Source organism: Tenrec ecaudatus, chromosome 16 (genome assembly GCF_050624435.1).
Source record: "Tenrec ecaudatus isolate mTenEca1 chromosome 16, mTenEca1.hap1, whole genome shotgun sequence".
Taxonomy (NCBI): Eukaryota; Metazoa; Chordata; class Mammalia; order Afrosoricida; family Tenrecidae; genus Tenrec; species Tenrec ecaudatus.
Window position 1 is genome coordinate 50694880 of NC_134545.1, and position 27721 is coordinate 50722600.

Here is a 27721-nt window from a genome sequence, read left to right on the forward strand (position 1 = left end):
CAGACAGGCCTTGGTTCAAATGCTGGCTCTGTGGCCTACTTGCTGCGTGCTCATGAGCTCTGAGCCTGTTTTCTCATCTAATGTATATATATTATAACCCTTCATTTTTCTAATATATATTTATAATCATTCTTAGCGTGCTGTCCAGAGGTAAGGCTTAAAGGTAATGCTGAGCCAAGATTTCTGGCTGATGAAATTCTGGTCACCCCAAAATGGATCCAAGAAGGGGCACTCAAGGGGCTGAGGAGAGGCAGAAGGATAGCAACATCTGTCCGTCTGTCAGGTATGCTGAAGGAGGCCATGCTTTGGATTCAGTAGTTTGAGGTCTTTTCAGGTGAAGCCTTCCATCTGAGGTTGTAGGCTCTAGAAAATGAGGCGGGGCTTGTTCAAAGTTACTCAGGTATGATGAAATCCTCAGCTGAAACCCGTTTGTTACCTGCCTACTTACAATTCAGCACCTGTAACTGCGCTCTTTCTCCAGTCCCACGCCAATATTTCGTATACTTTTCGGGGGCACAATACTCCCTTTACCACCTGCAAAGTGATCTCCATGTCACAGGGGGCCATGGCTGGATGCCCACCATCATCTCTGGAGCTCAACCTCAGAGAACACCTTTGAAAGGGAATGCACTGTCATCAAAGTGATGAGTGGTGTGCCACACCCTGGGCCAGCCTCAGCCCAGAGGCAGGGCACATGCTGTGCAAAGCCTGGGAGCCCAAAGTGGGTGCTCGCCAAGTTAAGGTAAGAGGTGCTCTGCCCCAGGGCACTCCTGTCCTCTCTCAGGTGGAGTCCAGAGCTCTCAACAGCCATCCTTTCATGTAGACTGGGTGTGTGCTATAGAGTTTAGGTCAGAAGACCATGACATGATTACCAGTGATCTGATACTCCATGCCAGCTCTGGGCAATGCCAGCTTCACACAAATTGCTTGGCCAGCTTACTCAGCTCCAGGTGTGTCCCCAGTTCTGGGTTCAGGGAGAAACAGGGCAGACCTCATGTAACATCCAGCTAACCACAGGAGGCACCAGCCTTGATAAGAACCCCTTATAGCCAAGTTTGTTGGTAGCATTTTGATGGGTATCCAGTTACATTGAATTAGAGTCAGAAGACCGAGTCACAATATCCAGCAGCGACCACACCCAGTCGAACCACCACAGGAGAATTCAGCCCTGGTTGACACCTTGTTTGCACTCTTGCAGACGATTGAGCTAAGGCATACCTGGACTCCTGACCTACAGAACTGTAAAAGTAATAAATTGCTGTTTCAAGCTGCTACGTGTCTGGTAATTTGTTACACAACCTAGAAAACCAACAGATTCACATAACTAACTCTGACTCGTCCCTTATCGTTTCCATCCCACTCAGACTTATTTTCTCAGACAACCTTCCCACCATCACTGCCAAGTCCCAAGCTTCTTGTTTCAGGGGTGGTGAAATGTTTAGTGTGGTTCTTCTAGCCCAAACCTCTAGCTCCCACCAAGTGACCTTTTCCTGAGTGAGTCTGGTAAGAAGGTGGGGCAATAGTGTTCGGATCTCCTGGAGGGCCATCCTGCTGTGCATCAGATGTGCCCTCTGGAAAACAGGAGTGGGGAAGGGTGGGATTTCATTACCAGCAAGAGTCAGGTGTGGGGTGTATCCTTTGGACGTGAGATCCCTGGACAGTGAACCTCTTGGATCCAGAATGCAGGTGTGACATCAGAAGAGCAGCGGCCGAATTAGGAACGGCGTGGTGAATTTCCCACCCCACGGGGGTGGGGGGCAGGGGGTAAAGGGAACTTTTCCAGCCCACGGGGCAAGTAAAGCTGAGGGCTTTTACACAGGACGCTGGTTAGTGGACTTAGGTGCCTCTGGCCACCCCCTCGGGGAAGCTGAGCTCTGATGGTATAATGGTTATGTGTTGGGCTGTGATCCACATGGTTGGCGGTTTGAAACCACCAGCAGCCTCTTGGGAGAAAGACTGGGCTCTCTACTCCTGTAAACAGTTACAGTCTTGGAAAGCCACAAGTCTTCGCTCTGAATCAGCATTGACTTGAGATGGGGGCTTGCTGACCTGCAGGAGTGGAGCTGAGTGCCTTTGGCTGAGGTTTACTGGAGTGGGGAGCCTCTGAGCAACTTAATTCAGCAAGCTGGGTTGGTTGGGCCCAGAGCTTGAACTGAATGCCTGCGGGTTGAACCTTACAGGAGAGTGGTATGTGCCTTTGGCAGACCTGGAAAAAGAACCTTGTAACCTGTGCTGGCGAGCAGCTGCACCCTGAGCACTTCTCACTGGTGTTCTAGCCTGTCAGCTTCCTTCCTAAACGCGTGTCTGTGTAGCTGTTGCGATGGATATTAGAACCTAGAGGTAGAGTACCATCTAGAACCTGGACGGAATCCTCCCTAAGACAGCACTCTCGTATGGGCTCTCATGCCATGGTGTGTGCCTCCTCCATCTAACCTGTACCGTTCTCATTGTGAATACGGAATCAAAACTTTTAAGTCCCAAGAAAGCAAAAGAAAAAACCCTTACTTGTCATGTTCTCTGCCCCACCCCATCCCCTGGCCTAGCGCCTAACACAGAGCCTGGTACATGGTAGCTACCCAGTAAGTATCTTTTGAATCAGTCAGTGCTTTGTAGGACATTCGGGGGGTGAGGAGTAGAAGGCTAGATAGGGGCTGTGTTACTCAGTGAGTGGAGACTAAAGGGACTTGGGGGGAACTGGGATGATGCACTTCAAAAGCTCCCCATTTTGTGTGTGACCTGTCTGTGCTTTGGCACATCCTAGAGGGGCTATCACATGCCCACACATAGCACTGGGCACAGTGAGCCTCCCTCCAGGCTTGGCACGAGTGTGTTACTCCCAGACCCGCCAGGCTTCCTCCTCCTCCCGAGAACGGCTCCTTTTCTGACCACCAAGCATTTCCCTTCTGAGTGTCCACCAGAACGGTCAGAGCAAGGTGCATGGCAGGAGAGCAGGAAGAGCCAGGGGAAGGAGCTCCAACCTGGCAGTTTCGAGAAAGTCCACGAAATGCCAAGGAGCTCATTCCAGGAGCAGAAAGTTGAACCCCTGGAGTTACCCAGGAAACTCTCTTTTCAGGTGTGATAAAAAGGTTGAGGGACTTTAGAATCCTTAGCCTGCTCCATTTTCCTGTTTCCCCAACTGGGTTGTTTTTTTTTTCTGTCTTCCCGGCTTTTGTGGCATCAGCAATGAAATGTTTAAGTCTCTATGGTCTTAAACATCCCTCCTGAGGCTCTGCCAAGTGGCACCGCGCTTTCCCCCTTCCGTTCCAGCGAGCTTCTTGGAAGCCTTGTGGACACTTGCTAGTCGTTTTCTTTTCTGTGTATCTGCTACTCCGTCACTTCCTGCTGGCCGCCCCCTGCTGTGGCCGTGGCCTTCCTGTTGAAGGCAGTGGACTCCTGCTCCTCATCTTCCGATCTTCCTCTTTCCTGACCGCCTTTCCCTCAGTTTCTCAGTCTCTTCTGCTTATTTTCATTCGCCTCCTTGCTTCCAATCATCACCTGTTGCTCTTCCGCCCCTCCCATCAATTTGATGCCCCCCCCCCCGTTTTGCCCTTGGTCCTTTTCCCTCCTCACGTGACACTTTTCTCCAGCAAATGCACTTACTTCAGAGTCCCCGAGGGTGCCCGAATCCGTCGTTTCAGCTGAAACTTCTCACTGAGCTCCAGGCTCAATATCACCTGCCCACGGGTGTCCCTCAAGCACATGTAACTGTGCAGGTCTTGCATGGAGCCTGCCATCGCTTCCCCACCCCCACCCCCAGTCCCAAATCCTACCCCTTCCTACGTGTCCCCTCTGGGCACTTGGCACCATCATCCTGGGCGCTGCAGTCGAAACAGAAGGTAATATCTTCTATCCCTCTTCTCCCTCGGTCCTCACCGCTAAGTCACCGTGCCGGTCTTCTCTGCTGCTTAACTCTCCACATGCATCCACCTGTTTCTGTCCTTTCTACCTCACACTTCCACGTGGATAAGTTGAAGGACTATGATGGACCTGAAACATTGAAAGAGGTGTGTGTGTGTGTGTGTGTGTGTGTGTGTGTGTGTGCGCGCGCGCGCGCGCGCGTTGGGGGCACTCTAGGAAAGATTAAGACTAGCCGGTTGTCTGTCCCTTCTGGAGCTGCTGCGGAAAAGTGAATCACTGCCTGGAGTTGCAGGATACGGTGGATGCGGTTCATAAACTCTCTGCGTTGGAGACATTCAAGGAAAAGTTTGGAGTAGGTCAGATCCTTGTTTAGACTATAGTGTGAACTCCTGCTTTGGCAGGCAGCTAGGACTGAGCTGGTGGTGGTACTTGGTGACTGTGCCTAGCTCACAAATGCATTCCCTTTGGCTCCCATATTGTTCAAAATTCATCAATAGGTTGCCAATATTTAAAAGTGGGGATTTCAATATAAAAATAGATTGTTAGCTTTTCTTTTAACAAACCAGATGTAGTAACTCTTGACCTAGCCCTCTTCCCATTCCTGATACTCTGCTGGCTCAGGTATTTCAGCAGAGTCCATGTGCCTGTGAGGAACCCTGGTGGCAGAGTGGGCTACATACTGCTCTGCTAAGCACAAGGTCAGCTGTTTGAGCCCATCGGTTATTCTGTGGGAGAAAGGGGAGGCTCAGGAGAAACCCACGGGGCAGCGCTACTCTGTTCTCTAAGGGGATGGAGTCGACTCAATGGCAGAGGGTTTGGTTTAGGCTGGTGTGTCTCCTCCCAGCCCCCAGCCCTGGCCTTGCCAGACACATCCAGTTTGACGTCTAGAACAAGAAGACACCCAATCGGGAGGTTATTATGTAAATTTCTATGCATCCCCTAACAGTCCAGGGAGCCGGTCCAAGCAGATGCTGAACCTGTTAGGAGCACATCCCGCTGCTGGTAAGGGAAACTCTCCATCAGGGACTGAAGCAAAGTCACCGAGAAAGATAGCTTGAGCATCGGTTCCGAGCCCCTCTCCTGGGGCCAGAAGACGGTAGCTGAGGTTATAGGCCATGTTCAAGGCCGGAAGAAAGTGGTCTCATTCTATCAGGAAAGCAAACACTTGCTCAGAAAACCCCAGAGGACTCCTATTTTATTTTATTGGGCAGACTACAACGCAAGGTTTCCAGAGATGCAGGGAAAGTGAGTGTTTAATGGGCACATTTCTGTCCAAAGAAAGCAAGGGGGATGCCTAACGCATAGCCTGCTACCGCTTCTTCTGAGGGGAGAATTACGCAACTGCTTCATGGAGATCCAGCTGACGGACCCGCTGTGGAGGCGAGAGGAACCTCTAGTGTGTCCCCCTCTTGTTAGGTGTTCTTGAGTCCGCTCCCCCTCCGGGAGGCCCTGAACACAACAGAATGCAGTCGCCTGGTCCCAAACCATCCTCACAATCACTCCTACGTTGGCTGTTGCTGCAGCCACCGTGTCCATCTGTCTCCTAGGGGTCACACGGAGCTTTTCTCTAAACTTGGTTTAAACTGAAACCACTCAACCACCTGTCAGCTAAGTAACAGTGGGGGGCATATAATAAATAATGTCACCAGTAAATACTGAGCTCCTGAAAAACAAGCCTCTAAATGCAGGAGCCCTGGGGGGGCGCTTTCAGGTAAACATTGGACTTACCTGAAGTGCAATGTGGACTGCTATGCAGAAGGCCAATGGTTCAAACCCACCAGCCACTCCACAGGAGAAAGACGAGGCTGTCTGCCCCCATAGAGATCGACGAAGTCTTGGAAACGCTGTATAACGAGCACCTCCATGAGTCAGAATATTTGTCTGTCAGTTAGCAGTACTGGGGTGGCTTGTGGGGCGCTGTGATGCTGGAAGCTCTGTGTCTGGTATTTCAAATGCCAGCAGGGTCACCCAGAGTGAACAGGTTTCAGTGGCATTTCCAGACTAAGAACAGACTATGGAAGACGGGATTGGCTGCTCACTTTGGTGGAAGTACCTACTGAAAACCTTATGCATAGCTTCCCAAAGAATGGAAGCAGAACACAGAGAGAGGGCCAGAAGATGGGGCTCAGGTGGGAAGGCACTCAAATGTGACTGAGGAGGAACTGCTTTCTTAAAGTCCAATTGGCCGTGGTGATATGAATGGAGGAGAGCCTTCCCAATTGTCCTTTTCTGCTGGAGCAACCCCACCCGCCCCAAAAGAGAAGAAACAGTGGCAGCACATTTGCTGATAAAGCACAAGACAAAACGAAAAGAAACAGTGGCAAGAATCTACTAATACTGGAACTCTGAATGCACAAAGTATGACTCCAGGAAAACTGGAAGTCATTACATCTGAAATAGGATACATAAAGATTGAAATCCTAGGTATTAGTGAGCTGAAATGGACTAGTATTGACCCTTTTAAATCATAAAATCATTTGGTTTGCTGTGTTGGGAAAGACACAATCAAGAGAAATGGTATTGTATTCATTGTGAAAAACAACAACAACCAAAACCACATTTCAAGATCTACCGTGAAGTACAATGCTATCTGTGGTAGGATTATATCTATCCACCGTCAAAGAAATCTAATCAATACAATTCCAAATTTATGCAACCACAAAAGCTAGTGATGAAGAAACTGAAGCATTCTCCGTCTTCAGCCTGCACTTCATCAGACATGCAATGTTTTCTCACCTGCAGTGATTAGAAACAAAGTGAAGTGCTCCCTTCGGCAGCACCTATACTAAAACTGGAAGGATGCAGAGAAGACTAGCGTGGCCCCTGCGCAAGGATGACACGCAAACTCATGAAGCGTTTCATAAAAATAAAATAAAAACAAAGTGAATTGAGACGCTGGTTAATCCCCTCCGACATACACTAGGGACTTGGATAGCCCTCCCTTCAGGCAGAATGCGTTGAAAAGTGGATTATTGCAGACGCATTTAGGCTAAAATTTGGTACCTTATCATTTAAGCTCCCTTGGACCATTCAAATTTGTTCTAGGATTTAATATTTTCTGCTTCCTTTTGAATGAAGGTTTTTCTCAGTTTTACCTTGGTATTATTATTAGGGTTTTTTGTTTTTGTATATGAAATCTAGGGTAGGTAACTCTATAGAGACAGTAACTGGGTGAATGTTTCCTCCAGGTGGGGCAGTGGAGTTTGGGGGACACTGGGGCGCTAATAACAATGAGTCCAGGAAAGGAGAAATTGTCTTCAAATTAATTGTGGTGAGGATTGCACAACTCCTTTTAGGATGATTGAACTATTGATATGTGATTTAAGTGTCAAGAAAACTGTTAAAGTAAAAAGATTTTTTTTAAATCATTTTATTGGGGGCTCATACAATTTTTATCACAATCCATCCATCCATCCATTGTGTCAAGCACATTTGTGCATTTGCTGCCATCATCATTCTCAAAACATTTGCTCTCCACTTAAGCCCCTGGCATCAGCTTCTCATTTCCCCCTCCTCACTGCCCCCTCCATCATGAATCCTTCATAATTCATAAATTATTATTATTTTGTCATATCTTACTGTCCGACATCTCCCTTCACCCACTTTTCTGTTGTCCGTCCCCCAGGGAGGAGGTTATATGCTTTCTACCCCACCTTCCCTCCACCCTCCAGGTATCACCACTCTCAGCACTGGTCCTGAAGGGGGTCATCTGTCCTGGATTCCCTGTGTTTCCAGTTGCTGTCTGTACCAAATCTGGTCTAGCCAGATTTATAAGGTAAAATCGGGATCATGATAGTGGGCAGCGGGGTGGGGGGTGGGTGAAGGAAGCATTTAGGAACTAGAGGAAAGCTGTATGTTTCATCGTTGCTACTCTGCACCCTGACGGGCTCATCTCCTCCCCACGACCCTTCAGTAAGGGGGTGTTCAGTTGCCTACAGATGGGCTTTGAGTCTCCCTTCTGCATTCACCCTTATTTACAATGATATGATATTTTGTTCTTTGATGCCTGATACCTGCTCCCTTAGACACCTCGTGGTTACACAGGCTGGTATGCTTCTTCCATGTGGGCTTTGTTGCTTCTGAGCTAGATGGCCGCTTGTTTATCTTCAAGCTTTTAAGATCCCAGACGCTATATCTTTTGATAGCTGGGCACCATCAACTTTCTTCACCACATTTGCACATAGTTGTCTTCAGTGAATTTGTTGGGAAGGTGTACATCATGGAATGCCAATTTAATAGAACAATGTGTTCTTGCATTGAGTAAGTACTTGAGTGGAGGTCCAATGTCCATCTGCTGCCTTAATACTAAACCTATAAATATATGCACATAGATCTATTTCCCCACCATCCTATATAAATATATTTACATATGTACATGCCTGTATTTAGACCTATATAAATGCCCTTTCTTTCCTAGTTCTTTCTTCTATTTCCTTTTACTTTCCTCTTGTCCCACTATCATGCTCAGCCTTCATTTGGGTTTCAGTAATTTCTCTCGGTTACATTGCCCTTGCTGAATCCCTACCAGGCTACTCACACCCTCTTTGCCACTAATTTTGGATCACTTGTTGTTCCCTAAAAGACTCTTTTTATGATGCATTGATAATTATTGGTGATTGGAATGCATAAGTTGGAAAGAAAGAGGAAGGCACAGTAGCTGGAAAATATGGTTTTGGTGACAGAAATGAAGGTGGAGATCATGGGAGAAAATTGTGCAAGATCAATAACTTCTTCATAGCAAACACCTTTTTTCAACAACACAGATGATGACCATACATGTGGAATTCTCCAGATGGAATACACAGGAATTAAATTGCCTACATCTGTGGGAAGAGACAATGGAGAAGCTGAGTATCAGCAGCTAAAACCAGGCCAGGGGCTGACGATGCAACAGACCATCAATTGCCCATCTGTAAGTTCAGGCTGAAGCTGGAGAAAATGAAAATAAGTCCAAAGACCCAAACTACAACCTTGAGTCTATCTCACCTGAATTTTAATAACATCTCAGGGGAAAAAATGGACCCAATGAGCACTCATGACAAAAGACTTGATGAGCTGCAGGAGAATTTCAAGGACATTCGTGAAAAAAGCAAAAGGTACCTAAAGAGAAAAGAAAGAAAGGAAAATTCAACTTTCTCTTAATTGTAGAGTAGCTAAGCAAATGGAGGAAATGATGAAGTCAAAGAGCTGAACAGAAAATTTCAAAGGGCACCTTGAAAGGCAAAATAAACTATTATATTGAAATGTGAGAAGACCTAGAGTTAGCAGCGAGAACACATTCAGCATATATTAAACTGAAAGAGCTCAAGAAAAAATTGAAGACCTAAGTTGCGTTATTGAAAGATCCTATGGGCAAAATATTGAACAATGCAGGAAGCGTCAAAAGAAGATGGAAAGAATGCATGGTCACTGTACTTAAGTGAACTGGTCAACGTTCCACCAGTGCAGGAGGCAGCGTGCGAGCTGGAACCAATGGTGCTGAAGGAAGAAGTTCAAGCTGCACTGAAAGCATTCGCCACAAACAAGACTGCAGGAACTGATGGAATCCCAATTAAAATGTTTCAACAAGCTAATGAAGCACTGGAAACACTCCTCTATGCCAGGAACTTTGGAACTGGTAACTGACTGGAAGAGATCCCTATTCCAATAAAAGGTGATCTAAGAGAATGCGCTAACGATAGAACAATGTCACGGATAGAGCAATGTCAAGGATAGAACAATGTCACGGATATCACATGCAAGTAAACGTTGCGGCCATTACTCAACAACAGTTGCAGCAACACATGGATAGGGAGCTGCCAGATGCTGGGGCAGAATTCAAATGAGGACGTGGACCTAGGGATTTCATTGCTAATGTTAGATGGACCTTGGCTGAGATGAGAACACCAGAAAGATATTTGCTTGTGTTTTGTTAACTCTGCCAAGGTATTTAATTGTGTGGATCATGTCCTACGATGGACAGTCTTGAGAAGAATGGGAATTCCAGAACACTTCGTTGTGGTCCCGCGGAGTTTGTACGGGGATCAAGAGGCGATTGTGTGACCAGAACAAGGGATTACTGCATAGCGTGAACTCAGGAAAGCTGTGTGTCAGGATTATGTCCTTTTATTTTACTTATGCAATCTGTATGCTGATGGAAGCTAATCAGAGAAGCTGAACTATAGGACAAGAATGCAGTTTTAGGATTGGGAGAAAGCTTATTACAACCTTACACATGCAGATGACCCAACCTCACTCGCTGAAAGTGAGGAGGATTTGAAGCCCTTGCTGATGGAGACCAAGGAATGTAGCCTTCCTTCAGTATAGATTGCAAATCAAGGTCAAGACCAAAATTGTCACAACTGGACCAATAGTTAATGTTCTATTCTGCCTGTCATTCTGTCCCATGGGTCACAAAGAGACAGACTTGATTAGATGGCAGTGGGTGGGACTCTTTTCTGATGTAAATGTCATGTACAATAGCCTTATCCCGGAAGCTTCAAGACTGTTTTGTAAAATCCTGAGGATCACTGGGCCGGCTGGGGGTCAGCTCTGGAAACCACAGGAGATGGTAACTCAATAAAGTGCTAGTTCTGGGGTCTGCAGTTTGCAATCTGATGAAATTTTGGGACACCGTTGTAATAAACACAATGTGTGTTGTGAAAAGAAAGCCAACTAGGAGAATGGGCCTATAATGCAACCTTTAGCAGATCTGAGATAATTTAATAACATGATTTCACTTCCACTGTAGTTATTTTAAGGTTATTTATGGCAGGTTATGTAGTTATTTTAAGGTTACTTATGGCAGGTGATACTGGTTTTCATTTGTAGTAGTGATCTAAATTTTCCTTTTCCAGTGTCATTTTAGAGCGAAAACGTGAGTCGATTTAAATGAAAAAAGAAAGTAATAGTACAACACACTGGTAAACAAGCTTTCTGAGTCAAAAAGTGTTGGTTTGCAGTGCTTGCTGATCTCCAATGTAAATGTCCCCATCCTGCCCTCTCTCAATTAACCCAGGCGATGTGGCTGACTGCCAGTGGGCTGAAGACGCGCAGCATCAGCTCTGGGGCCATTGCAAGCACTGCAGCTCGCCAGTGGGTGGGGCTAAGAGAGAGCGAATCTGGACAGCACTTGAAAAACACTATATGATAGTCACTTTAAACAAAACAAAGTCTTGATTTACAGAGTTCCCGTTCGTCCCCTCTACCCTCTGCAGCGTTTTAACGTCGTGTGTGTGTGTGTGTGTGTGTGTGTGTGTGTGTGTGTTCCAATTGATGGTCCAGATTCCACACATCATTGACGGAAGACTATAATTTAGAGTTTACTCTTCGTGTTGGATAGTCTAGGGGTGTTTGTTGATACAAGCTTGATGTCATGTGTCCAGCATCACAGAGTTACACACAAGAGTTTCACTGTTTCTCTGTCCTTTACCTAGTCGTTCTCCCTAAACCCTTGGAAACCTTTGATCATTTTCACTATAGTGTTGCCCTTTCCTCAGTGTCATATAGTTGGGACTCCCGTAGTATGTGGCTTTTCCAGAGTGCTTTCTTTTACTTAGTAATATGCATTTCAGGCCCCTCAATGGCTTTTTGTAGATTGATAGGTCCTATCTTTTATATCACTGAATAACCCCCCTTTGTATAAATGGATCAGAGTTTGTTACTCTGTGCATCTATTGAAAGGGGTCTTGTTTGCTCACTCACCTTTTGTTTCCACACTAAATTTTTCTTCTAACTTTTTATTGTGAGTTAGGTGGAGGTTTACATATCAAATGATAATTTTGGCATTCAATACTTAAACAACTTACCAAATCTTCTCTTTCAAGACCCCCTCTTTCTTCCCTTTTGTCTCCAGCTCTCTCTCTCTCTCTCTCTCTCTCTCTCTCTCTCTCTCTCTCTCTCTCTCTCTCTCTCTCTCTCTCTCTCTCTCTCTCTCTCTCTCTCTCTCTCTCTCGCAATGTCTCGCCCTTGCCCCAGGCGAGCTCCCATCCATCCATCCTTTAGCCACTGCTCCCCCTTCCTTCTTTTCCCTCCCACCTCAGGAGTCCTCAAAGTCTGCTTCTTCTGGTTTAAAAACCCTTTCTTGATTTTTTGTTTTTTTGTATTATAGTGGCTTCATCTATCCTCCTGTGTTTGAATAACTTCACTCAACTTAATGTTCACCAAATCCATCCGTGTCATAAGGTATTTCACAGTTCCCTCATTATTCTCTAATGATGTCTATTTATTGGGTGTATGTACAAAGTTTATCTGTTCTTCCACAGATGGACATGTAGGCTGTTTCCATTCTCTTACTATGGTCATAGTGCTGTAATGAATATGGGTGTGTGCCTATGTGTTTGTGCTCTGTCCTTTATTTCTGTAGGGTCAATGCCACGTGGCGCTACTGCTAATAGAAATGTGGTATTTCTACTTCCTATTGTTTAAGGAAGCCCCATAACGAGTCCGCAGTGGTTGTATTGTTGTATGCTCCTCCCAGGAGCGTATGAGGGCCCAGTCTCTCTGCACCCTCTCCAGCATTTGTTTTCTGCTTTTTTGAGCTTTGTTATCAATTCTGGGTTGAGACATTTTTTGGTTTGTATCTTTCAGATCGCCAGTGATCTTGAGAATCCGTGGCCACCTGAATGTCTTCTTTGGTAAACTGTCCGTGTCCTCTGCCCATTTTGATTTTTTTAAATAATAGATTTATTGACATATCTTATACAATCCAATACATCTCTTCACATACAATTCTCAATTCTGTTTTTCAGTCCCTTCGAGAGGAGTTACACAATCATCAATGTTATCAGCTCCCCACCCCTCCCTCCCATCCCTCTTCCTGTACCCTTGGGGAACTGTTACTCCCGTTACTGTTTCTGAAGGGTTCTCTATCTTAACTTTCATGTACTGAACAATCTTACACATACAAATGAGCATACACAATCTAACATGATTAATAAGAAAAAAACAAATAAATGCCTTAATAGTAAGGGGAGGAAATATTGAGTAGAGGATATTTATGTGGTTCATCAGTGCCATACTGCACTCTGGATTTATCATCCGTTCTGTGTGGGGCTGTCCAATTATTTTTCAGATGATCTTTGGATTCCTATTGCATCCATGCCCCTTCACATCAAGTTGGTTGTGTCTTTCTGAATGTCTGATACCTCTTCCCATCGACATCTCGTGATCGCACAGGCTGGTGAGCTTCTTCCATGTGGACTTTCTTGCTTCCCTGCTAGATGGTCACTTGTTTAAATATAAGCCTTGAAAACCCCAGACACTATATGTGGTAGGTATACAATTTCATGTCAACTTGATCCGTTAGAGTGAAGGGGTGGAGTTTAGCCTGTCAATCAGGTCACAGCCTGGTGATCCCTCCTTGTGGGTGTGGCCTTCTTATGAGGATTCTGGGACTCCTTCTATTCCTCACTCTCTGCTTCACTTTCCTGTTGACAAGCCTTGAGGAGCTACACTCAGAAGGTTGGAGGGGCATAATGCCAGCTGAGATGCTTCCACCACCACTGGATCAACAAGACTTTTCACCCACTGGCATGTGACCTTCCTACATTTCGGCATCATTGCATGTGTTGTGTGAGTCTGAAAAGGAATTTATGGGCTGGTATCAGACATATGGGCTAATATCAGACTTATGGACTTGATCTGGACTGGGTGGGAATATTTTCTTAATATATGATTATTTCTTGAATAAAGTTCCCTCTTACATATATATATATATATGTGTGTGTGTGTGTGTGTGTGTGTGTCTGGATTTGTTTCTCTAGTCCAGTGGTTCTCAACCTTCCTAAAGCCACGACCCTTTAATACAGTTCCTCATGTTGTGGTGGCCCCCAACCATAAAATTATTTTCTTTGCTACTTCATCACTGTCATTTTGCTACTGTCATGAATCGGACGACCCCTGTGAAAGGGTCATTTGACCCCCAAAAGGGTCATGACTCACAGGTTGAGAACTGCTGCTTTAATCAATCTGGACTAACATGCTATACCTTTTGATAGCCACCTCGGCCCATTTTGTAATTGGACGATTCATCTTCTTGTTGAGGTGTTGAGGTTTTCTACAGATTTTATAGTTCAGTCCTTTGTCCAGTATGTCCCTGCCATCTTTTCCCTTTTTATTCTTTGATGACATTTTTTGGTGCAGGTAAGGTTGTTTTTAGGGTGCCCCAATCATCTGTCTGGTTTTTACTGAATGCCTGTTTAACATTATGCTTGGTGGGTATCAATGCAATGCATGAGGGCCCTTACGTTTGTCACTATGTTTTCATTGATAATCTTTGCAGTTCTACATTTAGATCTTTAACCCACCTTGAGTTCCTTTTTTCATATGGAGTCAGGTATGGGTCCTGATTCATTCTGCAAATGGAAATCTAAGTTTGCTAGCATTATTTGTTGAAGAGATTCTTTCATCCCCACTGATGTGTTTCAATCCTTTTTTCTTTTTTTTTTTTAACAATTTATTAGGGGCTCATACAACTCTTATCACAGTCCATACATATACATACATCAATTGTATAAAGCACATCTGTACATTCTCTGCCCTAATCATTTTTTTTCTCCTCTTTTCTTTTTTTACATTTTATTAGGGACTCATACAAATCTTATCACAATCCATACATCAATTGTATAAAGCACATCCATACATTCCCTGCCCCAATCAATCCTTTTTTCAAAAATAAGTTCTCTGTAGGTAGATGACAGGAGCCCTGATGGCAAAGTAGGTTACATGTTGGGCTGCTAACTGCAAGGTCTAGCAGTTGGAAACTGCCAGCTGCTCTGTAGGAGAAAGGTGAGGATTTCTACTCCTGTAAAAATGTTACAGTTTTGGAAACCCACAGGGGCAATTCTAGTCAGTCTGATAGGGTCATTGTGTTAGACAGGGTTCTCTAGAGAAACAAACCCAGGGAACTTTTGATTTGATATCTAGATAGATATCGTTTGATAGATACAACACAGAAATAAACAGCTAATTAGTCCACAGAGCAGTACAAATGCTCTGTTCAACTCACTTCCGTAAGACAGTTAATACACTGGCAGTCCTTCAACTCACGAGGGCTGCTGGGTGCAAGTCAAGGAAGCAGACAGCTGAGTCTTCTGTAGGACAATATAGGCAGTCCAGCCACAGGCAGCAAACAGCAGGACAGGTCACCAACAGTCAGCCTGATGATAGGGTCCCACAGTCCCCAGCTCAAGTGATGTATACACTAGTAGTGTGGCAAAGCAGATCTCAAAGGAACCTCAAACTATAGCAACACAGTCCACAGGTTGGGTGTCCCACAGGTAGTGTAGCTCACAAGTTGAGGCAGAGAACTAGTTAAGGTAGCCGCACACTGGTCTGATCATCAGAGAGCAAGAGACAAAGGCGAGACTCACTGAGCCATTTATTTCATTGCCCTTCAATTAAACTTATTAACTCCACATGTTTTTATTGGCCAGATTGGCACAAAAATCCTTTCATAGTCACCATGAATCAGAATTGACTGTGTAGCAGTGAGTTTGATTTCAGTTTGGTTGGTGAAAGCATTTATTTATGGGTTTTCTATTCTGTTCCATTGGTCTTTGTATCTATGATTATATCATGCCCAGGCCGGTTGTATAGTAGGTTTTGATATCAGGAAGTGAACAATCTTTGTCTTTATTGTTCTTCTTTGGTAGTGTTTTGCTTTTCTTGGTTCTTTTTCCTTTTTGTGTAAAATTGGTGATTAGTTTTCCCATCTCTTCAAAGAATGATACTGGGATCTAGATTGGAATTGCATTATACTTACAGATCACTTTGGGCAGTATGATATTTTCACAAAGTCTACCCACGAACACGGTTTCTTCTACCATTTATGTAGGTCTTTTTTGGTTTCTTGTTTCCGCTACATTTAATTGATTTAGTTGTGGTTGTTAAATTAATTAAACATGCACCTATTCAACGGTTCAAATTAGTTATGTGCATTTTTAATTGTTTTATTAGGGGCTCATAAAACTCTTATCACAATCCATACATACATCAATTGTGTAAAGCACATCTATACATTCATTACCCTCATCATTCTCAAAACATTTTCTCTCCACTTAAGCCCCTGGCATCAGGTCCTCATTTTTCCCCTCCCTCCCTGCTTCCCCCTCCCTCATGAGCCCTTGATAATTTATAAATTATTATTTTGTCATATCTTGCCTTGTCTGATGCCTCCCTTCACCCACTTTTCTGTTGTCCGTCCCCCAGGGAGGAGGTCACATGTAGATCCTTGTAATTAGTTCCCTCTTTCCAACCTACTCTCCCTCTACCCTCCCAGTATTGCCACTCACACCGCTGGCCCTGAGGGTATCATCTGCCCTGGATTCCCTGTGTTTCCAGTCTCTATCTGTTCTAGTGTACATCCTCTGGTCTAGCCAGACTTGCAAGGCAGAATTCGGATCATGATAGGAGTGGGGGAGGGGGACGCGGGAAGAGGAAGCATTTAGGAACTAGAGGGAAGTTGTATTTTTCATCAGTGCTCCATTGCACCTTGACTGGCTCGTCTCCTCCCCTAGACTCCTCTGCAAGGGGATCTCCAGTGACCGACAAATGGGCTTTGGGTCTCCACTCTGAACTCCCCACCCCCCCATTCACTATGGTAAGATCTTTTTGTTCTGAAGATGCCTTCCACACCTTGTGTGCTTCTTCCATGTGGGCTTTGTTGCTGCTGAGCTAGATGGCCGCTTGTTTACCTTCAAGTCTTTAAGACCCCAGATGTTATCTCTTTTGATAGTTGGGCACCATCAGCTGTCTTTGCCACATTTGCTATGCACCCATTTGTCTTCAGCAATCGTATCATGGAAGTGTGCGCCCAATGATATGATTTTTTTGTTCTTTGATGCCTGATAACTGATGCCTTCGGCATCACACAGGCTGGTGTGTTCTTCCATGTGGCTATCTTTTGATAGCCGGGCACCATTAGCTTTCTTCACCACATTTGCTTATTTACCCACTTTGTCTTCAGCGGTTGTGTTGGGAAGGTGAACATCATAGAATGCCAATTTAATTGAAGAAAGTATTCTTGCATTGAGGGAGTACTTGAGTGAAGGCCCAATGTCCTTCTGCTACCTTAATATTAAACCTATAAATACAGGCACACAGATCTATTTCCCCATCCCACTATCATGCTCAGTTCCCACCTGGGTTTCAGGAATACCTCTTGGTTACATTACCTTGATCATGCCCTCCCACATCCACCTCACCACCAATTTGGATCACCTGTTGTTCCCTTGTCCCTGGGTTTGTTAACACCACAACCTTTCCCCCTACCTCCTCCTCTCCCATGTCCCCCCGGAACTGTCAGTCCCCTTGTTTTCTCCTCCAGATTGTTCATCCAGCCTATCTTATTTAGACAGACCTGAAGAGATAATAACATGCACAAAAACAAGACAGAGCAAAACCAAGCCACAATATACAACAAAACAACAAACCACTGACAAAGAACAAAACACAACAAGAAAGAAAAGCTTGTAGTTAGTTCAAGGACCATTTGTTGTCCTTTAAGAGTATTTTCCAGTGCAGTCTGTTGGGGTACTACGCCCTGGCCCCAAAGTCCACCTTCAGCATTCCCTGGAGACCTTGCCGCTCCATTCCCTTGCTGTTCCGCTGCACTCCCCCAGTGCTTTGCCTCGGTGTGGTGGGATCAGGTCAGGTGCAATTCCCACACTGTGTCTCTGGTGCTGTCCCCCGCAGGGCCATGGGTCAGTGAGGGGTGTCATGTCTCAATTGTCAATATATTTTCTTTTTATGTGTTTGTTGCATATCTCTCCTTTGTTCAGGTATGATATATCAGATGCAATTGGACTCAGTTTGTTTTCATTTATATGTATAATAGATGATTGATGATAAGTATAAGTGTGATTTCATCAATATATGGAAATTATATAAGTATATATGGCTAAAGAATTGTGTACAGGTGCCAGGTTGGCAGGGGGTGGATTGAGATAGTTTATTGTGCCAGCCTGGCCGATAAACACAAGTGGAATTAACTGAAGGGCGGAGAGATAAATGGCTTGGTGAGCCTCGCCTTTCTTGTCTCCCGCTCTTTAATCATCGGACCAGTGTGCAGCTGCCTTGCTTGTTCTGTGCCTCAATTTAAAGGGCACACTACCTGTGGGACGCCTAGTCTGTGGACTGTGTCGCTATAAGTTGAGGTCCCTTTAAGACCACACGATTGAAATTTACATCTCCGGGGCTGAGGACTGATAGTTGGTTACCTGGCTGACTGACAGCTGGTGACCTGCCTTGCTGCCTGTGCTGGGCTAGCCTAGCTCTCTCTACAGAGGACTACCTGACGGCCCTCAAGACTTGAAGGTCTGCCAGTGTCTCACAGCTCTCTCACGGGAGTGAGTTGCACTGAGCCATTTGTATTGCTTTATAATTTAAATGTTCATTTCTTGTATTATATGTCAATATGTTTATAATGTAACTGTTCATTTCTTGTGTTATATATCTATCTTGTTAAATAAATAAATAAATAGATAATTATCAGCAATCTGGTTTTTTCTCTCTAGAGAACCCTGTCTAGCACAGTCAGTGAGGGACGTCATGTCTCATAGCGGGGCTGGCCTTGTGGTCCTCTCTGTGGACTGGTTGCTCTAATTGGGGTCATCATCCTCAAGGCCTGGTGGGCCAGGATGTGCTCCACTCTCTTCTACTCCCCCTTCATTTGCTCCCGTGTGCTCCGATCAGCTATGTCCCTTTCCTGGAGCTGCAGATTCAATGCCATCTTTTGAAAGAAATTCTTCTGGGGGGAGGGGCAGGCGTCCACTTAGTATTTGGGACTCCAGCCCCCAGACCTCTCCACTGGTTCCCTACTCCACGCTGGAATGTGGTATTCACACCTTGAGCCACTGGGTTGAAGTCTGGTCCCTCTTTCCCTGTGGAGATATAAACAATACCCTCCCCTTGGGTGGGTTAGCGCCCCATGCCCCCGCTACCCATTTCTTCCTTATTTTCTTCATTTTTTTTTCTTTCCCCACCTCCTCCCCAGTTGTCTACCATGTGCATCCCTGGATTTGATCTGGTCCCTGTCATACTACACGGTCCTCATCCCAAAAATGTATACAGTAGCTTTTTCCCTATGCCCCTTTTGCATTTTTTTTAAATGCTTACCTCAGCGAACTCAAGTTGTACTTGTCCTTTTGTGCCTGACTTACTTCACTTAGCATGATTTCCTCCAGTTCTTCCCATGCAGTATTGTGCTTCATACGTTCAACACTGCTTTTTAGCGAGTGACAGGCTGGATGCCACCCCTACACTTTCACACAAATCCAAGCCGAGACAAAATTATCTAACTACCATAGCTATGCTGCAAAAGTATTCATGCAGGTGCTGTAGCATACAGGTAACAAGACTGTCAAGACTTCTTAGATCTACCCAAACACCGTAAGGGAGTCAGTCACAGGCCAGGGGTTCCGGACCATGCAATCGGTACAACATAACCCACAGAGGCAATCATGTTGGTGAGTTGTGAGTAGGTCTTACAAACTCTTACGTGGTCTTCTAACGTGCAGCTATTAGACTCCTCTTGTCCGGAGGAAAGAAGAAAAAGAGATGCATGCAAACAATTAGCCCGGTGTACTCATGGATCCTGTGAACAGTAGCCTTCACAACTCTAAGGCCAGAAAAACTAGATGGTGCCAGACTACCACTTCCAACTATTCGGAAAGCGATTTATCTTAGAAGGTCTTGGCGAGAGTGAGATAAAATGTGGGAAAAAACGAAAAGCTCCTAAAAAGTACCAGGCTTACGAGTCGCATAAGGATTGGTGGAACCTCTGAGACTATGAGCATGAGTGACCTTTAGCCTGGAACTTAACTCGCCCCTGCGGTTCCATGTGCAGTCACAGGACAGACAGGTCTATAAAAGGAGCAAGAACACTAGGGAGGGACACACACCTTCAAACAATCAACTGTTTGAGAGGAAGAGAGCAGCACTTCCCCCAGGACGAACTTCAGGAGTCAGGAAGGGAGGATGGGATTGGGTGGCTAAGGGAGCAAATGGGCTAGGAGTGCAATCAGGGACATGAAACAAAATGGGTAGGGAATGTGGACCGGAGAACGGATTGGCTCTCTACACCTTCACCCAATTCCCAATACAAAGTTTAAAAAAAAAGAAAAAGCTCCTTGGCTTAGGCGCAACAGGACTCTGTCCATTTCTATCTGGTGTGCATCTGGCAGAGGGGTGTGGTGATGAGGGGTCAGGTTGGAGAGAAGTCTCTAGCCTCTTCCTGGGAAGGTACAAGGTGTGGGAAAACATGGCTGCTCAGATGTCAATTCAACTGGTAACCTCAAGGGCAGGGGCTGTGTCTGATTCATCTTGGCATCTCCCCAAACACTGGGCCTTGTGCGCTGGCCACTCAGATTTGAAGGGCTAGCTTTGGAGACAACTCCCACCGCTGCGTAGCCATCAAGTTCAGGGGACTGTGTGCTCCTTGTCTGACTGCCACCAAAGCCCAGAGGCAGCATTAAGTGTTCTCGCCTCGCGACTCCTACAGCACTTAAAACCAGCTTGTTTTTGAAGTACTTGGACCCACACTCCAACATTGTCACTGGTGCTGTCTTCTCCATGTTGTTTTAGTTGCTGTCCAGTGATGATGCATGATGACCCATTTAACATACAATGAGATGCTGCCTGCTCCAGAACCACCCTCACAATCCTTGCCATTCGCCAGTCCATCATTACAGCTACCATGTTTTCTGGGTGCCTTCCAATTGGTTGCTCATTCTCCAGAACAATATTGACAACACTCTGTTGTCATTCACAGGTTATTTATTTATTTTTTAAGTTTTACTGTGATTGGGGGTAAGTTTACAAACACTTTTTCCATTCAACAATTCTTACCCCATTAAGTTTTGTGACATTGATGATAATCTCTATGATGTGACAGTCACTTCCTACTTTCTCTCTAGGTTTCCTGTGCCCATTCATCCTTTCTGAGCTTTTATCCCTGGGAAAATGCTACCTTTAATCTAGTGAGGTTGATTTTTCTAGGGAGTATGTATATTTCTGGCATTATTGTTTATTTTATCGGCCTGGCTGAAAGTTGAGCTACAGAGATGAATTCAATGCCAGGTTTGAATGGGGGACTACAGGCTATATATATAAAGTGTTGGAGGTTCCATTGGTCTCTCTCTGACCACTGTGCCTGGTCTTTTTTATGACTTTGAGTCTTGTTCCACTTTTTTCTCTCCCATTTTACTCAGGACCTCCTGCTGTGATCCTTTTCAGAGTAATTGGTGGTGGTCGCTGGGCACCATCTAGTTCTTCCGGTCTCAGGGTATCCATATAGTTTCATTACATGATTTTTGGATGTGGTTGCCAGGCCTTTCTTCCCAGCCTGCCTCAGTGTGGAAGCTCTGCTGCATCCTGTCTGACACAGGTCATCCTGATGGTATCTGAAATACCAAAGGCATCGTTTGTAGTTATCACAGCAACACACAAGCTGCACAGTATGACAAACTTTATCCGGTTCCAACCCAAACCCATTACTACTGAGTGACTCGGTGACCCTATACCGAACAGAGTACCACACTACAGAGTTTCCAATACTATATATAACTTCACAGAAGTAGGCCGCCAAATCTCCCTGCCAGGGAGTGGTCAGCGTGATCCTCCCCCAGACAGCTTGGCTAGCGGGAGAGCTCTCAGCCTGTGTGCCCCGTGGGCCTCTCCATACCATCCTGGCTCACAGCCACCCTGTTGCGGGTTTCCGAGGCTCTCAAATCTTCAAGACCGCAGACAGCTCGTGTCTCTCTTGCTGACTGGCGGGGTGGGGGTCGTGAACCAAGTTGCCTTTATGTGCAGCCAACCACCATTCCTAAGCAAGAACGCCTGTGTAGTCACCTGTCTTAACACAAGGAACTCCATCGTGTTTCAAACGGCCTTTAACCCCTGCTAGCAGTTAGCCTCCCACTCTCCTCTTCGCTCTCCCAACAAGACCTGGACTCTTCCTAGATGTCTGTACTACACCCCCTCCACTGCCCCCTTTACCTTGTCAACCTAACAAGAATGTAAGGCTAGAATATCCCTCCCCTTGACCAGCCCCGTTTTGAACTATAAAAGTTTGGAATTTCTTTGTTCTGGATGGCGAGTTTTCCAGATGCTGGCTTACTCTGGGCCCGGCTGTTTAATTAAGGCTTTAATTATTAATATAGTGCTGTGGTTGATCTCGCCTGCACAGCTACCTTGCAGCGTGCCTGGAGGGAACGTTTCCTGTTTGCGTCCTCTCAGGGAGCCTGTGAAGTAGTATTTATGTATTTTCACTCCTCCGATATAGCTGAGAACACTGGGCTTCCGTGAAGTTCCGTGGTGGGGCCAGAATTATTGTTTCTCCCAAAGGTCTTCACGCGGAAGCGTCCTCTCTCTCATCTTCAAGTCTTGTCAAGCACCCCTGAGGTGGCTGACGCAACTCCAGCTCCTCCCGGAGCCTCCGTCCCGCTGATCCAAGAACTCGCGGCAGGTCCCCCTACTCGGAACCACGCGGTCTCCATCCAGACGCGGCACACAAAGCCAACGCTCCTCCCGCAGGGTGCGCGCCGCCCGCTTTTCCGCGCCGCCCCTCCCGGCGCGGCGTGAGGACTAGCGAGCGCTGATTGGTCGGTTCTCCCGGCCCCGTGCCCATCCGGCGCGGCGATTGGCTCGGCGGCCGTGCGCGCGGCGCGCAGAGCCCGCCCCGCGCGCCCCTCCCTGCGGGCGCGAGCTCCGGCTGATGCACCGGGCGCCGGCGGCGGCCGAGGGAGCGTGACTGCGCTGCGCTGGGCGCTAGGAGGCATTGTTGCCGTAAGTGGAGCGGAAAGGCGGCCGGAACCGAGCCGTCCGCTTCGCGCCCCGCAAAGTAAAAGCCTGAGGACTGGGGGAGAGCGGGAGAGAAGTGTCCCCTTTTTTGCAGCGTACCCCACCCCCCGAGGTCGTGGTGGAAATGAGCGGCTTCGCCAGTGCCCGTGGGCCCGGCAGCCAGCGGGCTCCCGCCTGCAGACTAGCTGGACCTGAGGTGGCTCAGGGGAGTGGGTGCAGGGTACCCCGCAGTAGGGAGTACGGGACGCGCGCCCGGCCGGGCCGCCACTCCCTGCGGAAAGCGACCTTGCTGGGAGGAACGGCAGTGTATTTCATCGTCGAAGCGGCACTTTGGGGTCTTTTCCAGCTCGGGGGAGCTGCAGACGCGTGCCTCCGGGCCTCGGGTGTCTTTGCGGGCACACGGGAGCCCGCGGGGCCCTCTGCGCTGGCCATCGACCTCCCAACTGCCAGTTTTCTTATTCCTGCTCCCCCGCCAGCCAGGCGACCCGAGGGCCGTGGATGAGGAGCCAGGAGCCGCGGGACTCTGAGGGGTGGAGTAGAGGGGTGCACGGGCTCTGGGACCCCTACCTGACCACCTTGCATTGGCCTGGGAGGTCATGCGCCGGGGTGTCCTAGTGCCCCATGGCGCAGGAACAAAGCGCCGGCCCGTCCTGCTGTTCCCAACCCCAGCTGACTTTTCCTCTGTGGGTAGAAAGTGGGTCAACCCTCCTCTGGCCTGAGCGGGCCTTTGGGGTTACTTGGGTGGGATCCAGGTCCCCATCCTCAACCTCATCAACCTCGAGGACCCCCTAGAGGCAGCAGCAGTGGGGGCAGCTTACACACATGGCTCTGGAAGCTCAGGTTGCTGGTCCGAGTGACTGCCAGGCTCTGAAGTTTCGGATTGGCCACACCAGTAACTAAATATAGGAGCAGCTGGTGCGGGCGGCGTGTCATGTCGCAGCAGCTCCTTTGCACAGATCTCGGGGTTGCAGATAAAGTTGAGTTCTTGCTGGGAAGGATGGGGTGGTGGCAGGGGCCGCCAGCAGGGTTTTAGCAAAAATGGTTCTCCCTGTGCTCCCCCAGCCTTGTCCTCGGGTGAAAGCAGGCGGTGGGGATGGAAAGGCAGCATCCTCAGCTCCTCCAAAACAGGCCAACTGTTTGCCTGACTTCCTGTCTTCGCCAGTTTCATCCACTCACCGGTAACTTCAAGGTTTGGAAAGCTCCTTCTAAAACTTACAGATCATTTACTGCGCTCAACAACCCAAGGTGGAAGACAGTATATCCGTTTTACAAATGGAGCCACTCCCAACATAGTAAACTTACCAAAACACTAGTTGGACTGGGCTGCTCTCCCTTAATTTTTTTTTTTTACATATATAGCTCCCTTCAGAAAAACAGAACCATTTTATAAAAAGTCACCCACCTCCATAACCTGGAAGCAGGGTATCTGCTTGCTCACCTCTTTGCTACAATATTTTTCTGGTACCTGTTGCTCAGACCCTGCTGTGTTCCCGCTCCCTGGCTGTACCTGCACCTTCATGGTTGAGCATCGGGCCACACATCATCTGTGTGCCTCTGACTTTGGGCCCTCCCAGCAGCTTCCTCACACTGCCTTTTGTTGGTGCGTCTCTTTTATCTGGCCTTTCCTAGCCTTCTGGCTCATTCTAGCTAATACCCTTTACTCCTGCTGGTGTGGGCCATATAGCAGGTGTCCAGATGTTTGTTGGTCTTATACATTCCATGGGATCCTGATTGAGGGATCCTGATTGGGAGTTGGGAATGTGTTGCGACTGACATGTTGCAGGGACAGCTTAGAGTTTGTTCTTGCTAAGGCCAGGCTGCAGTGCTATTGGGTTGGCACGCCCTAGTGCCAGACAAGATCTGACTGGGCTAGTGGTTCCTATTTCTCCCCTTTGGGGTCCTCTCCAGCTCTTTACTACCACCACTGCCAAAATGGCACATGGCCCTGCAGTTGGGTTCTGCTTCTACAAAGGCTGCCTCGTGAGCTGGTGGCTCCCACGTGCTGGTTTTAATGTTTCCCTCATGGGATTGATTGCATGAGATTGGGCTGCCAGATGGTGTTGACACTGATTTTACATGCTTCCAAGAGTTTATGTAGGCAAGGCCTGCACTCACCACAGCGATGGCCCCACCTAGGGGACTTTGCATCAGTCAGGTGGGCCCGTAGCCATTTTTCTGATGTGTGCCTCAGCCATTTAAAGAAAATCTTTCTTAGAAACAACAAGAGATTAGAACAACTCTTATTCTTTCTTCCTCCCAGCTTGTCTCTCTTCCATGCTAAACGAACCCTTGCTTTTTGCCACACCAGTCTCGCCTTAGGGGAGAGAGGAGTAAGTAGTCAGTGAAGTCCACTCCCTCTCTTGTCTTCCCACATTTGCTCTTCCCTCAGTACTCGGTCTTTTACCCCATCTTGAAATCTCTGCGTGGTGCAAACGTGAACGCACTGGACCCTTACCAAAAGGAGGGAGGTGTCTGTTTACCCAGAGATACATCGGTAGGAAGGCCTGACTATTTGCTCTTTTAAAACCCTGTGGCGCACAGTTCTACTCCAGCACACGTGGGTTGTAATTGACAGTGATGTATTGGCCTCCACACCCCAATTTAGGACTTCACTTCATGTGGCCTGAACCCCCCCTCCCACCCCACCCCAGCTCACAGCCCTGCTTGTGCCAAAGGGTGACAAACCTTTGTCTTTGGACCCCGGAGAAGAACCGTCAGCGGATCTTTATGAGAGAATTCTCCACTGGAGAGAGTTGGAGGTGAAGTGAGAGTGGCTTCGTAGCCAGTTGGGAAAGGTAGGGATTTTGACCAGGAGGAATATCTTAGGAAGTGTAGGGCCCCTCTGTGTTGTACTCAGAGCATCCTCTCCTCTTAATAAGACACTCAGTCTTTACAGATTGTTCCTGGCCCATCTGCAGTCTTTGACCCACACCATAGCTGTGAGCTTGTGACTCAGGTGTGAGGTTTTGAATCTGTTTTTCAGTGCTGGGTCCATCGCCCAAGCACCATCACTGCCCCCTAATGGCTGCTATCAGAATTGCAGGCATAGTAACAAAGTAATTCTAGAGACTGCCATCAGGGTTTTTAGAATGGACTTTCCGCAGCATCAAGCTTTGTCTCAGAACTATTCAAAAAGCTCCTCCTCATTTAGATCGCATCGATAGCTTTCTGTACATTTTTCTTCTCTTTTCTTTCTTCTGCTGTATACCCGATAGATGCTAAATCTTTGTGAGAGTTGATGAAATTGGAGATGGATAAGAAGATGGATATGATATAGCAGGGAGAGACAGGTTGAGTTCTTTGTTTCCATCTAGTCAGTTCACTCATCCCTCCTCTGGGGTCCTAAGTTTTTCTGTCCACAAACTGCGCAACTTTGCTCTGAGTCCTGCTAACCAGGACGCCGCCATAGAGCTGTTGGAGCCAGTGTGCAACAGTCCCCACCCCTCTGACTGCCCTTCACTGGCATCACAGGAATTTGAATTAATGGCCCTTTTCCCTTAGGCTGTGTCTTTCAGGAGCCCTGGTGGGTAGTGGATTATGCATTGGGCTCTAACTGCAAGGTCTGCAGTTGGAAGCCAGTAACCACTCCGAGGGAGACAGATGAGGCTTTCCGTTTCCATAATCCCATAAAGATTTATATCCGTGAAAACCCACAGGGGCCTTATAAGGTAGTTATGGGTCCGAATCAGCTCTCTAGCAATGGGTTCTGGTTTGTTTGTTTTTAGTATTTGTTGTCAGAGACAACAGACTTGCATGTGTGTTTGAAAAGCATCTGACGGTTATTTGTCCTTGCAGACACTAGTAGAGCATCTACTGTGTGTCGTTTATCCTGTGGAGTCAGGTGCATGGAGAGGGACAGTATAGACCGGCACCCCATCCCAAGTTGCCCACAAGCCAAAGGAGGAAACGTAGGTGTATTTAAAAAGAGGTCACAAACTCAAATGACATGCTAAGACATTAAGTGCTGCTGAAACTTAGTGGGAGGGGAGAACGGGAAGAGGGCAGTCAGGGAAGACTTCCTGAAGGCGGAGAGCTGAAAATGCTACTCATTCCTCAAAGATGAGTTGCATTGTGTCGGCTTGCCCAAAGCTGTTTCAGTGGGATTAGGTCATGTCTGCACGGGCACTATGTATCCGCCCTGCTAGCATTTATCGACTATATACAGGTCCTGGGCTCCGGCCTAGAGAGGCAGGGAACTGTTCTATCCTTAAATGCGCCTAGAGAGGTGGGTCTGACTCCATTCCCTATTCAGATGGAGGCCTGGGGCTCTCTGAGCAGCTAAGAGGGTAACAGCTAATAAACGGCAGAGCCGAGCGAGAGTTAGGCCTGTCCGCCCACACCAGTCTTTTCCCATCAGCATCAGCTTCCTTGGCAAAACAGACAGATGTCTTGATCTCCCTCCGCAGTTGGGTGGGCCCATGGAACTTTCTGCTGGCATCTGGATACTCCCCCTCTCCTGGCCCCTGACTCTCAGCGTGCCTGGCAGGGGGCCGAGGACCATGCTGTTGGGGTAGGGGTGGGTGTGGGGCAGAGCACCAGGCTGGGGAGCTGGCCTGCCCAGATGTCAGCTGTCATCCAGTCAGTTGTGACTCCGGGTGACCCCAGGTGGCAGAGCAAAGCTGTGACCTTGCAGAAGCAGATAGCTAGGCCTGCCCTCCTAGGTGCCTCTGGGTGGGTTTGAACAGGTCACCTTTCAGTGCATAGTTTGGTGCTCGAGCCAGGGACTCCACCCAGAGCTGACGTGATAATTGTCCCTCACTTTGACTGTGAGTGGGTCACTTAGCCCCTCTCTGCGCCTCAGTTCCGACTCTGCCATCAGTACAGCTGGGATGTTTCTGGGGCCTCTTTGGGCCCCAACAAGGAGTACATTCGTCTTCCTCACCCTTCTGGAAGCCTCTTCTTCACCAGTGATCCAATTCCCCTTCTCTTATTTCCACTACCCCCGCCCAGTCTTCCTCCTCTCTCGGCTAGGGTCTCGATGATACGCTCAGCTACTGATAGGCAGGCCGTTTGGAGAGGGCCATCGCCTGGCAGGCTGAGCCCTGTGGGGGGGGGGGGGGCGGCGCGCTCTACTTGCCTTGGG

The 27721-nt window shown here is 47.3% G+C and overlaps 1 protein-coding gene and 1 non-coding gene across 3 annotated transcripts in view; both read left to right on the forward strand.

The window, feature by feature from the left end:
- Positions 1-6619: 6619 nt before the first annotated feature.
- LOC142430009 (U6 spliceosomal RNA) lies at positions 6620-6726 on the forward strand. The gene has a single exon (XR_012780502.1). It is a non-coding gene; the product is annotated as a U6 spliceosomal RNA (small nuclear RNA).
- Positions 6727-22535: 15809 nt separating this feature from the next.
- LRRC20 (leucine rich repeat containing 20) overlaps positions 22536-27721 on the forward strand; it is a 91622-nt gene continuing 86436 nt past the window's right edge. Inside the window, exon 1 of one of the 2 annotated variants that reach the window (XM_075534411.1) lies at positions 22536-22623. The gene's annotated coding sequence lies outside the window, so the exon portion shown is untranslated. The remainder of the gene's footprint in view (positions 22624-27721) is intronic. The other variant, XM_075534412.1, reaches the window with a different exon arrangement.